The sequence below is a fragment of the Engraulis encrasicolus genome, chromosome 9 (assembly GCF_034702125.1).
Source record: "Engraulis encrasicolus isolate BLACKSEA-1 chromosome 9, IST_EnEncr_1.0, whole genome shotgun sequence".
NCBI classification, from domain to species: Eukaryota; Metazoa; Chordata; class Actinopteri; order Clupeiformes; family Engraulidae; genus Engraulis; species Engraulis encrasicolus.
The window spans coordinates 51,020,993-51,033,937 of NC_085865.1; positions in this window are offsets into that span (position 1 = coordinate 51,020,993).

Sequence of the window (12,945 nt, forward strand, 5' to 3'; positions counted from 1 at the left end):
CTTTTTTATAGGTACCAACTTGTGGTATTTTTTAGTTGCCACCAAAACTCACTTGCCAGAAGTGCCACAAGTTGTTTACTGGAGGACACAGGGGTGTAAGAACCAGAGTTGTTTACTGTTGTTGTAGCCTAGCAACTCTACATGGAGATTATGCGATGACTCAGAGCCTGTTTACACATGATTTTTGTGAATGCATCCATATGGATACATGTAAACAGACTCTTATGGGGCATTCCAGATACAATCCAAACTAGTAGGAGATCGCTCTTATCCTACCTGGACATTTCAGCTCCCGTTTCTGACAGTTGAAGTGGGTGTTCTACAACCATGGCAACCGCCGTGGTTCAGCTGACTTTAGCGAGGCGTTTTGATATACGAGCTAGCGGAGGAGCTGAACAGCTTCTTTGCCCGCTTTGACGCTCAGGCGCAGCATTCAGGCGTACCACTCCAGCCCCTGCAACAACCCACTCCACACCTTAGCACCCCCCCACCCACTCTGGAGGTTGCGGCTGATGACGTGAAGCGAGTGCTTCGTGCTGTGAACCAGAGGAAAGCAACAGGCCCGGATGGTGTAACAACCTGTCACTGAAACAAGCCACCATCCCAGCCTGCTTGAAATCTGCCACCATCATACCTGTTCCAAAGAAGGCATCTACTACCACCCTCAATGACTTTCGTCCTGTTGCACTCACTCCAGTCATCACCAAGTGCTTTGAAAAACTGGTGCTGAGACATATAAAAGCCTGTCTCCCCCCAACCCTAGACTCTCATCAGTTTGCATACCGGGTAAACGGATCCACTGAGGATGCAATAGCCATTGCTCTCCACTCTGCACTGAGTCACCTGGAAAGACAAGGGAGCTACGTCAGGATGCTCTTCATCGATTATAGCTCAGCTTTTAACACCATCATTCCTGACATCCTAATCCCCAAGCTGAGACATCTAGGACTTCCATCATCCACATGCTCCTGGATCAAAGACTTCCTTGTTAATCGTCCCCAACAGGTGAAACTAGGTCACCATCTCTCAACCATCCGCACCCTCAGCACCGGCTCGCCCCAGGGATGTGTGTTGAGCCCACTTCTCTACTCCCTCTACACGTTTGACTGTAGCCCCATCCACCCAGAGAACATCATTGTCAAATTTGCAGATGACACAACAGTGGTGGGGCTGATAACCGAGGGAAAAGAGGAGGCCTACAGGGATGAGGTCCTGAAACTTAGAGAGTGGTGTGCATCCAACAACCTGGCCCTGAACATCTCTAAGACGAAGGAGCTCATCCTGGACTTCCGGCAGAACAAAGATGCTCCTGCCCCCCTGTACATCAATGGTGAACGTGTAGAGCAAGTGAGCTCATTTAAATAAAGGTGTACACATCTCCGCTGATCTCTCCTGGTCGACTAACACCTCGGCTCTGGTAAAAAAGGCCCAGCTGCGATTGCACTTCCTCAGAGTACTTAAGAAAGAACAGTTAGACTCAAGCTTGCTGGTGACCTTTTACCGCTCCACCATAGAGAGCCTGCTGACCTACGCAGTGTCAGTGTGGCACTCAAGTTGCACTGAGGCTGACAGGAAGAGACTGCAGAGGGTGACCAAAACAGCGCAAAAAATCATAGGCTGCCCCCTGCCTCCCATACCCACCATCTACAACTCATGCTGCGTAAGTAGAGCCAGGAGTATCACTAAAGATCCCACACATCCTGGCTTCCATCTCTCTTCACACTGTTGCCCTCTGGCAGGCGCTACAAGGCACTAACAGCCAGCACCAATAGGATGAAGAACAGCTTCTTCCCCAAAGCTGTTACTACAATGAACTCACACTTACTGGACAATGTTCATCTATAAAGGACTGTGCACTTTGTAGGGAAGCTAAAATCTCAATATACTTTGAATAATGACAATAAAGGCTTTCTATTTCTATTTTTCTAAAAGAGCCATAATAGCTATTATTCTTTCATGTAAGGTTGCATTGATGTTGACACAATATCATGTAATAACATGAAGAATATGCTGAGTTAAAGTGGCTGCCCACAAGAAAAAATAAGTTTCACTTATTTATTGACATTTTAAATAATGGCTCCATGGGTGTCGCCATTATCATCCGACTTTGATTTTTGAGTTGGGAGTAGTGGGAGTACCCCCGACTTCGCAAGTTGGAGTTCCCACTTCGACTGGCGTTCCAGAGCATTTTTCGTAGTAGGAGGTTGGATAAGTGCGATCTTCTACTAGTATGGCTTGGGACTGGAATGCACCATAAGTGCCCTAAATGGATATGTTGGCAGTCATGGGTAAGCGGTTAGGGCGTCAGACTTGTAGCCCAAAGGTTGCCAGTTCGACTCCCGACCCACCAGGTTGGTGGGGGGAGTAATAAACCAGTGCTCTCCCCCATCCTCCTCCATGACTGAGGTACCCTGAGCATGGTATGGTACCGTCCTGCCGCACTGCTCCCTAGGGGCGCCATTGAGGGCTGCCCCCTTGCATGGGTGAGGCATGAATGCAATCAATTTCATTGTGTGCAGTGTTCACTTGTGTGCTGTGACACAATGACAATGGGAGTTCGAGTTTCCCAATGGGCTTTCTGTCAAAAAAATGTGTTTCAATCCATCCGGGTCCGCTTTCGGATCAAGCTATTCCCGTCAAGGAGCTACTCAGACGAAATTAAGTTTCTTCTCGTTTTTCTTCAAAATTTTCATCTGAATTTAGAACTCCAAACAACTGAATCGTTGTTGTCTTACTTTTACTCACTCATACAACCACGTAAACACATAGGCTAACCTCCCCACCATCCAAAGCGATAATTGTTCTCCACCAGGCTAGCCTACATATATTTCGCGCCGAACCCTACTCGGCTTTAATTTAGCCTCATCTCATACTCAATTTTATAAATACTACGCCAGCTATCTTGCAAAAATAACCTTTTCTGCAGCATCCGCAAACCTACACCAAACCAGTAATACTAGCGCCAACCTAACTACACTATCTTTTCTCCCCAGCAAACCGCAGCCGAAGTCCCCCCCAAATCCAGTGTGCTCCACTCCCGTCGCAAAGCATTGCAGCTGGACAGACGTGGTTAGTGGCGGCAGGGGAGTACCGCTGAAATGCTCACCACCTCTGGAAACTAGCTATCGTTTTTCTGTACTAGACACAATCACCGATGCAGAAACTGACCCTGTCCCCCCCTCCCACCAGGTGCCCAAGCCCCTGCCACCAAGGGAGCGACCCAGTAGCCGCCGGACCCACACTGGCCCCAGGCAAATCGCCCGAGAGCAGCCTACCCATTCAGAACCCCGGCGACGTCAATAGTCCTCATAGGATTTTCGATGGTTCGTCACGTAACCCTACGAGATGCCCAGACGTGGTGCCTACCTGGAGCTCTCGTAGCTGATGTCCAGTCGAATGTGCCAGTCGCGCTGTCCCAGTACCCAACTGCCACAACTCTCATCGTCCATGCAGGCTCAAATGACATGCGACTGCAGCAGTCCGAAAAACGTAAGTCCGATTTTCTCTCCCTTATTAATACCCTACGCTAGCCTGGTAAACCAGCGCCACCTGCTGGGCGGCAAAATGTTTCAGCTGTGAGTGGGTCTGGCCTCGGATCTGAGAAGGTTTTGAACACTGTGCCTTGAGTCTGGCAAAACCAATTACAACGCAGAGATTTGTTTTGAATCAAAGCGGGCGGGGTTTTGAGGGAATGACGACGAAGCTTGCAACACGTTGGGAAGGCACATCAACGGCAAAGATCGCCGATTGGTCAGAGCGCCGGCACGGTTTGAAAAAGCAACAGGTTATTCTCATCAGCAATCGTCCGAGGTACCGTTCATCGGGGCAAGACTAAATTACTCCGGTCTCAGATTTAGGCTGGTTTATCAGGCTAACCCTACGCAGCACTGGAAAAAAATATGCTATCTCAGGCCCCATCCCCTCTGTTTGTTTCTCTGACTTTCAGTTCTCCCGAATCCTCCATCTGCACATCTGGCTGATGAGACACTGCCGTCGAGAAGCAGTTCCCTACGTGGACAACTTCTCCGCCTTCTGGAATCGTCGAAACCTCTTCGCCCGAGATGGAAGGCACCTGAACAGAACTGGTGCACGACTCCTCGCCACCAACCTGGAACTGACCCTCAAAGCTCATCGGTCCTTGGATTGCAAAGCACCACACCAACATAGACACTGTGTGCCCAACAGAGAGTCTTCCACTAGTCATCCACGCTATCATTACCCGTAGGAAAGCTTGCAGATGTAGACCCTCCGGTTGTGTACACAGCAACCTAATTACGATTGCACCTGAATGCATTAACAATAGCTCTACTAATTTGAATGTTCATGCTGCATTACGCAACGTGCAGTCCTTGACCAACAAAAGCTTCGTAATAAACCAGCTGGTCTCGGACAAAAACATTAGTTTTATGTTTCTTACCTGAAACATGGCATAAAGATGACGGGGCGACGACATTTATTGAGGCTTGCCCTTCCGATTACAAATTCCTTCGCGCCCCGAGACCAAATAAACGAGGAAGAGGCGTAGCCATAATTTTCTCCAACAAATGTATTTGTACTAAGACTAATTTGGGCTCTTTCTCTTCATTTGAATACATGGCAATGAGGGTCCAAGCAAACCTCAAACTGATTATTATTGTACTGTACCGCCCACCGAAATTCTCTCAGACGTTCCTGTCTGATTTCTCCACCTTCATGTCTGAAGTACTTACTAACTATGATAAAGCAATAATTGCTGGCGACTTTAATATTCACGTAAATAAATCAGATGACGCAATAGCCAAGTCCTTTTTGGATACATTAAATGGATTCGATCTCGTCCAGAATGTTACAGAACAGCCTACCCATTGGAAAGGCAACACACTTGACCTTGTTATATCACATGCGCTTGATATCAACAATACAGTATATCGGTCACGGATGTCGGCCTCTCCGACCACCACTGTGTGTTTTTTTATTTTGACATTTCAACACAAATTAGTACACCCAACAATGTCATTCACAGACGACGCATTAATGCCTCTGCTGAGCTTAAGATTTCAGACCTCATCAAATCAGGCGACCTACTAAATGGTCACCGCACACCTGATGAAATGGTTGATACCTTCAACAACAACTTAGGAGGAATTCTAGATAACATAGCTCCAATTATAACGACGACAAGAACCAGAGCTAGGTATTCACCTTGGATGAAATTAGAAGTTCACAGACAATCCCTTAGGGATAAGACTTACTCCTACAACAATGCAGTACACTCAGAAAGGAAAGCATATTTTTCCAAAATCATAACAGACAACCAGCATAATGCTAAAGTTCTTTTTTCCACTATTGACTACCGCGTTCGTGTGCTATGCGCCCAAGAGATGGAATGCCCTCCCCATCGAGATCCGATCAGCCAGCTCCGTCGACTCCTTCAAGAAGCAGCTGAAGACCCACCTTTTCACCCTTGCCCACTCCTAGCTGCCAAGGCGTCCCAGCGTCCCAGTTGCCGCAGCGTCCTTACTGTTCACAACCAGCCCTGGCAGGGGGCTCCCCGAGGTTTCTTCCTGGCCATAGGGGTTTTTTTCTCAGACCTCATTGAGCTTTTTTCCCCTACAAACTATGAATTAGAGATGCAACGGACCGGATCCGTTTCCAGATCCAGCAGGATAATAAGGTTTTTCACAGGATCCGGATCCGGCAGGATCTTAAGCAGTGGATCCGGTATCCGGCATGTTACCTAAAAATCAGGATCTGGTGCATGTCTAGCCTAGGCTTTTCAGTCAGTCTTTCACAACCCCAATCACTGCATGGTAGGGCTGGGCGATATGGAAAAAAAATGTATATCACGATATGGACTATATTATATCACGATAGCGATATGTATCACGATATAGCCTAAAAAAAATAAAAAATAAAAATAAATAAATTAAAAAAAACATAGTCAACCAGTTTGACGGACAGGGTCGAAAAAAATCTTTCATCGCCTAGTCATCTCGTTTCCCATGTGAGAGTCCCACGAACCAATAACACCACATATGTGCAAATTGCGGCCATGAGAGTAAACAGCAAGGTTCACGTTAGCCAGCTGTGGCCGGACATTGACATGAATGACCGGCAAAATAAAATGTGACTGGACAAAATATCCGACAAAAATGACTGCAATTAGTCAGTTAATGATATTAGCTCATTTTAAATAGGCCTACTTAATGTTACAAAATACCAGCAGGCCTAATATGAAACTGAACAAAGCTGAAAATATTTGTGAATATCCTATGTAAATGAACTTGTTATAAACAGCACGCAATATAGCTTGCTCTCGTCCCCACCGTCGTTGTCCCCAATCACGTTATGCTTCCCAATAATCACTTGACTCACGCTGGTTGCTGTCGAGGAACAATTCTGTTTTTTGTATTTGTACCAATATATCAGTGAACACAACAAAGGGCATTGCATTTGCAAAACCGTTTCATGCCCAGTTGCGAAGTCAAGCCTAACTGTTTGGGACTCAATGGCATGCGCAGCATCGTAGCATTGAATAGCTTTAACTTTTACCTCTGCTGAAAAATGGCGGTGGATTTCCAAGTAGGCTACAGAGGGTCAAGTTAAACATTTCAGAGAATGATGTGCTCACGAGAAGTCCCAGTGAAAGTGCATGAAGGGCTTTCTAACTGTTTTCATCTCCGGCCAAAACGTGTAGCCCATAGAGCGTCGTACGGAACGTGTCAATTCAATTACTGTCGAGATCCATTGCAAAGCAGAGGTTAGGAGAGATGCGCTTCACATAAACCCAAGGGGGAGGAGGGCTCGCGGGGAAGTCTCGTGCTCAGAATCTACAAAACAGCGCAGGTAGGAATGCCAAACTTCACCGCAGCATTTAGTTGGCTCATTTTTGGTAAGTTGTGCAACGCCTCGAGGAGGACTTCCTTTTTCCAGCCATGATTCGCACGCTTGCTGCCCGGTGCTCGTCACGTTAGCTGGCAAGGCAGTGGCAAAGACTCCTCCACTTTTCCGGGTACTGCACTCTAGGGGGCGCCAACCGAGGAGTGACTGCAGACTCGTACAGACTGAATAGGCTGCGTGTGCTCGACAGCATACGACCAGAAATAAATCATGGGAGTAAAAAAATAAAATAGCCTGTAGTTTGGCCCACACATAGTTTTAAAATTATTTTTTGCACATGTTTACAATCATAAAATGGCTATATTAAGTGGTGAAATTATATTAAAATGTGTTTTAGCTGTAATAATGAAAATATTTTTTTATCACGATATAAATGATAGAGGAGAAAGGTCACGATAGACACGTTTCTATCGACCTCACGATATGTCTCGTCATATCGCCCAGCACTACTGCATGGAGTGAAAGCCCTTTGCAAGCGGCCATTGCAGGCAGTGTGGCAGTAAGCCAATGAGTCTAAAAAATAGTTTGAGCCAACACAATAAAAAGGGCCCACGTGTGAGAGTAGACTATATGTTTCAACCCTTTTGTAGGATCCGGTAGGATCTTAAGCAGTGGATCCGGTATCCGGCAGGATCCTAAAAATCAGGATCCGGTGTATCTTTACTATGAATCAAGCGAAAAGTGAGTTTTTCCTCACCCCTGATGCCACCAGGGGCCGCATCTGAGCGCCCAAATTCAGTGTGACTATCTATGACTTTTGCTAGACCCAGCCACTATGGACCTTACGCTTCTAAGAATCCTGGTCCCAACCTACGTGGACCTTATGACTCTACAATCTCTATCTATCTCTTCTTCCTCTGCCTTCTTGCTATTTCTGCCTCTGCTCTCTACCTCTCCTTTTAAATCCATCTCTAACAATGATGTTTTTTATTTGTTAAGCACTTTGAGTTGCATGTCTTGTATGATACAGTGCTATACAAATACAATTATTATTATTATTATTAAATTATTATTTCAAGTGGTGATTTCTAAAACGCACCTGACACAATGTTTTTTTTTTAAACGGTAGTTTTTATGCAGTTTTATACCAAATAGTAGTCAAGTCTTAATGCACAAGTGCTGAATCAATTAATTTGGCATAATAATAATGTAATCCTTTTTCTAAAAAAAAAAATGTTTGGGTGTAAAAATGCATTTGTAGCGAGTGTGACAACTGTGCCCAGGACTGTTTCTAGGCCTGTTTTAGGCTGTGGTCTGGGACCTGATTTAGAGATGTTATGTGTAGCCCTGCAGCCCTAGTCAGTCACCTTCCTCCTGGAAAGAAAATAAATAATATTTTGTGTTGACACAAGAGACAGCGGTTAGTGGATGTGGGAGCCAGACATCCTGTGTGTGTATCCTCTGTAAAGTCTACTGCCCCTTTCATAGCACGTTCAGGCCGACTGAGAACCGTGCTGGAGCCCGTTCCTGCACCTAATTGCGAACCGGCCGTCGTGTTCACGCCACAGATATTTGCGTTCGCGAACCAGAAAGTTGGTTCGCAATGCAAACCGCAAAATACTAGGTTTTTCTCCGCGAACCGTGACGACAGCGTGCCCGTCAGCAGGTTCATCTGGGTAACGCAGTCACGTGCGGGAAAAGTTCAGAGCCCGGTATGAACACGGGCGGTTCGCAGATAAGCACTTTAGTGCTGAACGTAACTGGTGCGGGCACCGGCTCCAGCTCCGTTCTGGTCGGCCTGAAAGCCCTATCAGTCTCTCTCTCTCTGTGAGTCTGTATGGTATCTCCCATGTGTACTGTTCTTTTCTGTGAAGGTTTCCTAGAGTGCACTCAGGTCAGAGGGCTTAATACAGTTTCACTTTTCTGTGTAATACGCTGCTGTGTACGTGCCGTTGGCCTTTTCACACACACACACACACACACACACACACACACACACACACACACACACACACACACACACACACACACACACACACACACACACACACACACACACACACAAAAAGGGATTAATGCCACCTGAGATTGAGATTAGGAAAGATTAATCTCTCTTTGACAACAGTAGTCTCCACCTTACGTCCTGAGACCAGCCCCTGTGAGACAACAAGAGGGAAAAGCCCCTCCACAGACACACACACACACACACACACACACACACACACACACACACATACACACACACACACACACACGCAGAACAGTGACGCACCTCTATCAAAAATGTCTGACAAGTTTCCCCTCTAAGGGCTTCTTATTTATTTTTTTCTCGGAAAAGCATCCCAGCATTCAGCATTCAGCAGTGGCTAATCCAGGTATGACAATGACCTTTTCTGCCACTAAGCAGCGACCTGTAGTTGCTACGGTCCCCAGCACCTGCAGCCCATCAGGACACAATGGCGTGCGGAGCTAGCGTACAAGCCGGACACACAAAGGCTATTTTTGGTTGCCGTGTGCGGTCGGCGTTGTGCCCTGTGGCGCGCAGTGATCAGGTGTCCCGCGCAAGCTATTCACCGCGTGTTATTCCCAGGAGTTAGTGCCATGCTTTTTAATGCGCCTGCCTGACAGAGTGGACTCACGTGTGTGTGTGTGTGTGTGTGTGTGTGTGTGTGTGTGTGTGTGTGTGTGTGTGTGTGTGTGTGTGTGTGTGTGTGTGTGTGTGAGAGAGAGAGAGACAGAAAGAGAACGAGAGAGAGGGAGAGAGTCTGTAACTGTGTGGGAGAGGGAGAAACTGTACCTGTGTGTCTATGTGTGCTAGTATCATACTTTTAATGTAGGCTACATGAACAAGCGTCTCAAAGCATCAGTGCTTCACTTCTCTTTGCGATTAAGTTACCCGTAACAAAGCACTGAGATTCATTTACCTGATGTTCTACCTTTGTAATTACCATGCAGGAACAACGTTAACAAGCTCCCAAGCTCATGTCGGGTTGAGATTATTTAGCACAACATAATGCTGACGTATGAATACAACATTCAATCTACACGTGTGGTGTGGATATCACAAACAGGCTTTTCAGTCTTAATGAATGAAAGGGGGAAAAGTATATCAGAAGTGATCCTACAGTATTGATGTCATAGTTGCAATCTCTCGTACGTGTGGTATGGGTATCAAGGCTCTTGAATGAAGGGGAAAATGTATATCAGGTGTATTACTGTAATGTCATAGTTCCTATCATCTGTTCTGTTCCACTTAGAATGAGGCTATACTTGTGGGAAAAACAAGCTGTCCCCTTGAAAATGGACACATTACGCCCAATGTATGTAAGAGTGTGCTATATATGGTCAGTGTGTAATGATGTGTGTAATACCTGTGTGTAATGTCTTCTGTATTTATGTATGTATGTGTGCAACTTGATACCTTAATTTCCCCCTGTGATCAATAAATAATACTCTACCCTACTCTACTTAAGTAAATTAGCCTTCCCTTGTCAACATTTAGGTTAATATGGCCAGAGATGGCCAAAACGTCTGCATTGGCATGCAATAAACCATTACAAAAATGTATATTTGAGAGTGCAACACTGCTTGAATAACCTGGTTTTACACACCATTGTTGAGTGTATCCTCTAAAACAGAAGTTCTCAAACTGTGGGCCTTGAAAGTGGACCTTAAATTAATATTTGTGTGTGTGTGTGTGTGTGTGTGTGTGTGTGTGTGTGTGTGTGTGTGTGTGTGTGTGTGTGTGTGTGTGTGTGTGTGTGTGTGTGTGTGTGTGTGTGTGTGTGTGTGTGTGTGTGTGTCGCTGCTGACTATTTATTTGATTTGTATTGTTTATTGGGTCAGAGGTGGGCCACGAATAGTTGTGAACATTTCAAGAGGGCCCCAAGTTGGAAAAGGTGGGGAACCCCTGCTCTGAAACATTTACGTGCGTGTTAGAAAATCGATTCCAAATCAGGGAGATCAGGGAGATCAGGGAAGGAAGGATGTATGGATGACTGACTATGGTATTTGTGAATGATGCACACAGTGTGTGATCCTAGTGGCAAACTTAAGGGCAGTCATAACCAACCAGGTGCAGACTCAAAATGTAAAATTTCAAAGTAAGGCAAGGTTGAAACGCACATTGATGACCTCCCTTTTAATCCCTTTTCATTTCAAGACGTTTCGGGCCAACATGGCCCCTTCTCAGACACTCTGTACAGGATTTTAACCTGGGGTATACTCACTTTTGTTAGATGTTGTCAAACTTTAATGGTTGTATTCTGATTTTTTTGTGAGTTAACTAAATATTTAAGTGGTTATATATGTTGTTAACAAGTCACTAATCATTGTGTCAAAGTGAAATTTCTTTAATGTTGTCCCATGAAAAGATTTACTTACAAATCTGCAAAAAAATTGAGGAGTGTACTCACTTCTGTGACATACTGGCGATTGTATTCCTAAGTGCATTCAAGTTAGCCAGAGGGCGCGCTCAGCTTCTGGAGATTAATGTATAACTTTGGGTGCGCGATAAAGGTTGCTAACTTTGAGAAGAGGAAAAATCTGCACTCACAAGCTGAGTCTTATTATTTATTTATAAATTACCACCATGTCCACGCACTAATGATGGCTTAACCCATTGACGCCTAAGGCAGCTACAAAAAAGGGTGCTGAATGCCTGAGCCCTTTTTAAGAAGCTGCCCTCAGCCTATAAAAACCTAAATATCTCAGCTTCTGAAGTGCATAATAATATGCACTAAGTTGCATTTAAACGCTAAGACCCTCCTCTTTCATTAGAATGTGTTCATTCATCTCAAACAAACAGAGATTTTTAATAAAGTGGTCTCAAATCTCATGAGCCTGAATGTTGCGTAATGCAGCTCCAGGCGCCAGGGCCAGTGTTGCGGAATGCAACATCAGGCATCAATGGGTTAAGAGCCAAAATGCGTCTGCTTGTGGACATGATGGTAATTTATAAATAAATATTGAGACTCAGCTTGTGAGTGCGAATTTTTCCTCTTCTCAAAGCATTCCCAAGAGTGAGACACAAATACAGTATACACAGTGTAGTGGGCAAGGACTGAACTGTGTTCGTATGGGAGTGTATGACTCAGAAATCCTCTGTCCCCAGCGACCTACAGTATGGGAATCTCCCGCAAGGTGACTCCCGCTGAACAACCACAAGTGATACAAAATCCCCCACAAGTAATACAAAATCCCCCTCCCATCCTCTTGCACATGCTTTTTCATTTTCATGGGAGACCTATGCAGCAAATGATATGGAGAGAATGTGGGCTGCCCTGGTCGAATGTTCAGGGTGGTCAGAGGGTTGCTGGTTCGAATCCCACCCTTTCCTCTCTGTACACCATGGCTAAAGTGCACTTGAGCAAGGCACCCAACCCCACATTGCTCCAGGGACTGTAAACCAATACCCTAAATAAATAAATAAAAGAATTGTAAGTTGCTTTGAATAAATGTGTCTGCTAAGTGTATGTGATGTATCAGAATTAAGGAGGCATTGCCCTGCAGTAGTTTCGTAGACATAATAATACCATCTCTCTCCCTGTAATTATGGCCATTTTGCCAATATTCATTTGTGTGTCAGTGCGGGAATTTTATAGACCTTCCTCAAATTACTGTCTGCAGGTTCAAATGTTTGTTTAGATGAGGTGAAATTGAGCCACGATGATGATTAACCGGGATATTCATTTGTCTTTTCTCAACAGTAAATGGCTATACAACTGTCATAAGCAGAAATGATTATACAGGCGTCCATTACATTGCCAAAATCTGCGTCTGCCACTGAAGCCATCAAAACGACAGGGTTATGACTCTGAAACTGAACACTTGAAGAGCTATCATAGACCGGTTCAAATGACTGCCTCATTGTGTGTGTGTGTGTGTGTGTGTGTGTGTGTGTGTGTGTGTGTGTGTGTGTGTGTGTGTGTGTGTGTGTGTGTGTGTGTGTGTTTGTGTGTGTGTGTGTTTGTGTGTGTGTGTGTGTGTGTGTGTGTGTGTGTGTGTGTGTGTGTGTGTGTGTGTGTGTGTGTGTGTGTGTGCGCGCATGTGTGTGTGTGTGTGCGTTGTGTGTGTGTGTGTGTGAGAGAGAGAGAGAGAGAGAGAGAGAGAGAGAGAGAGAGAGAG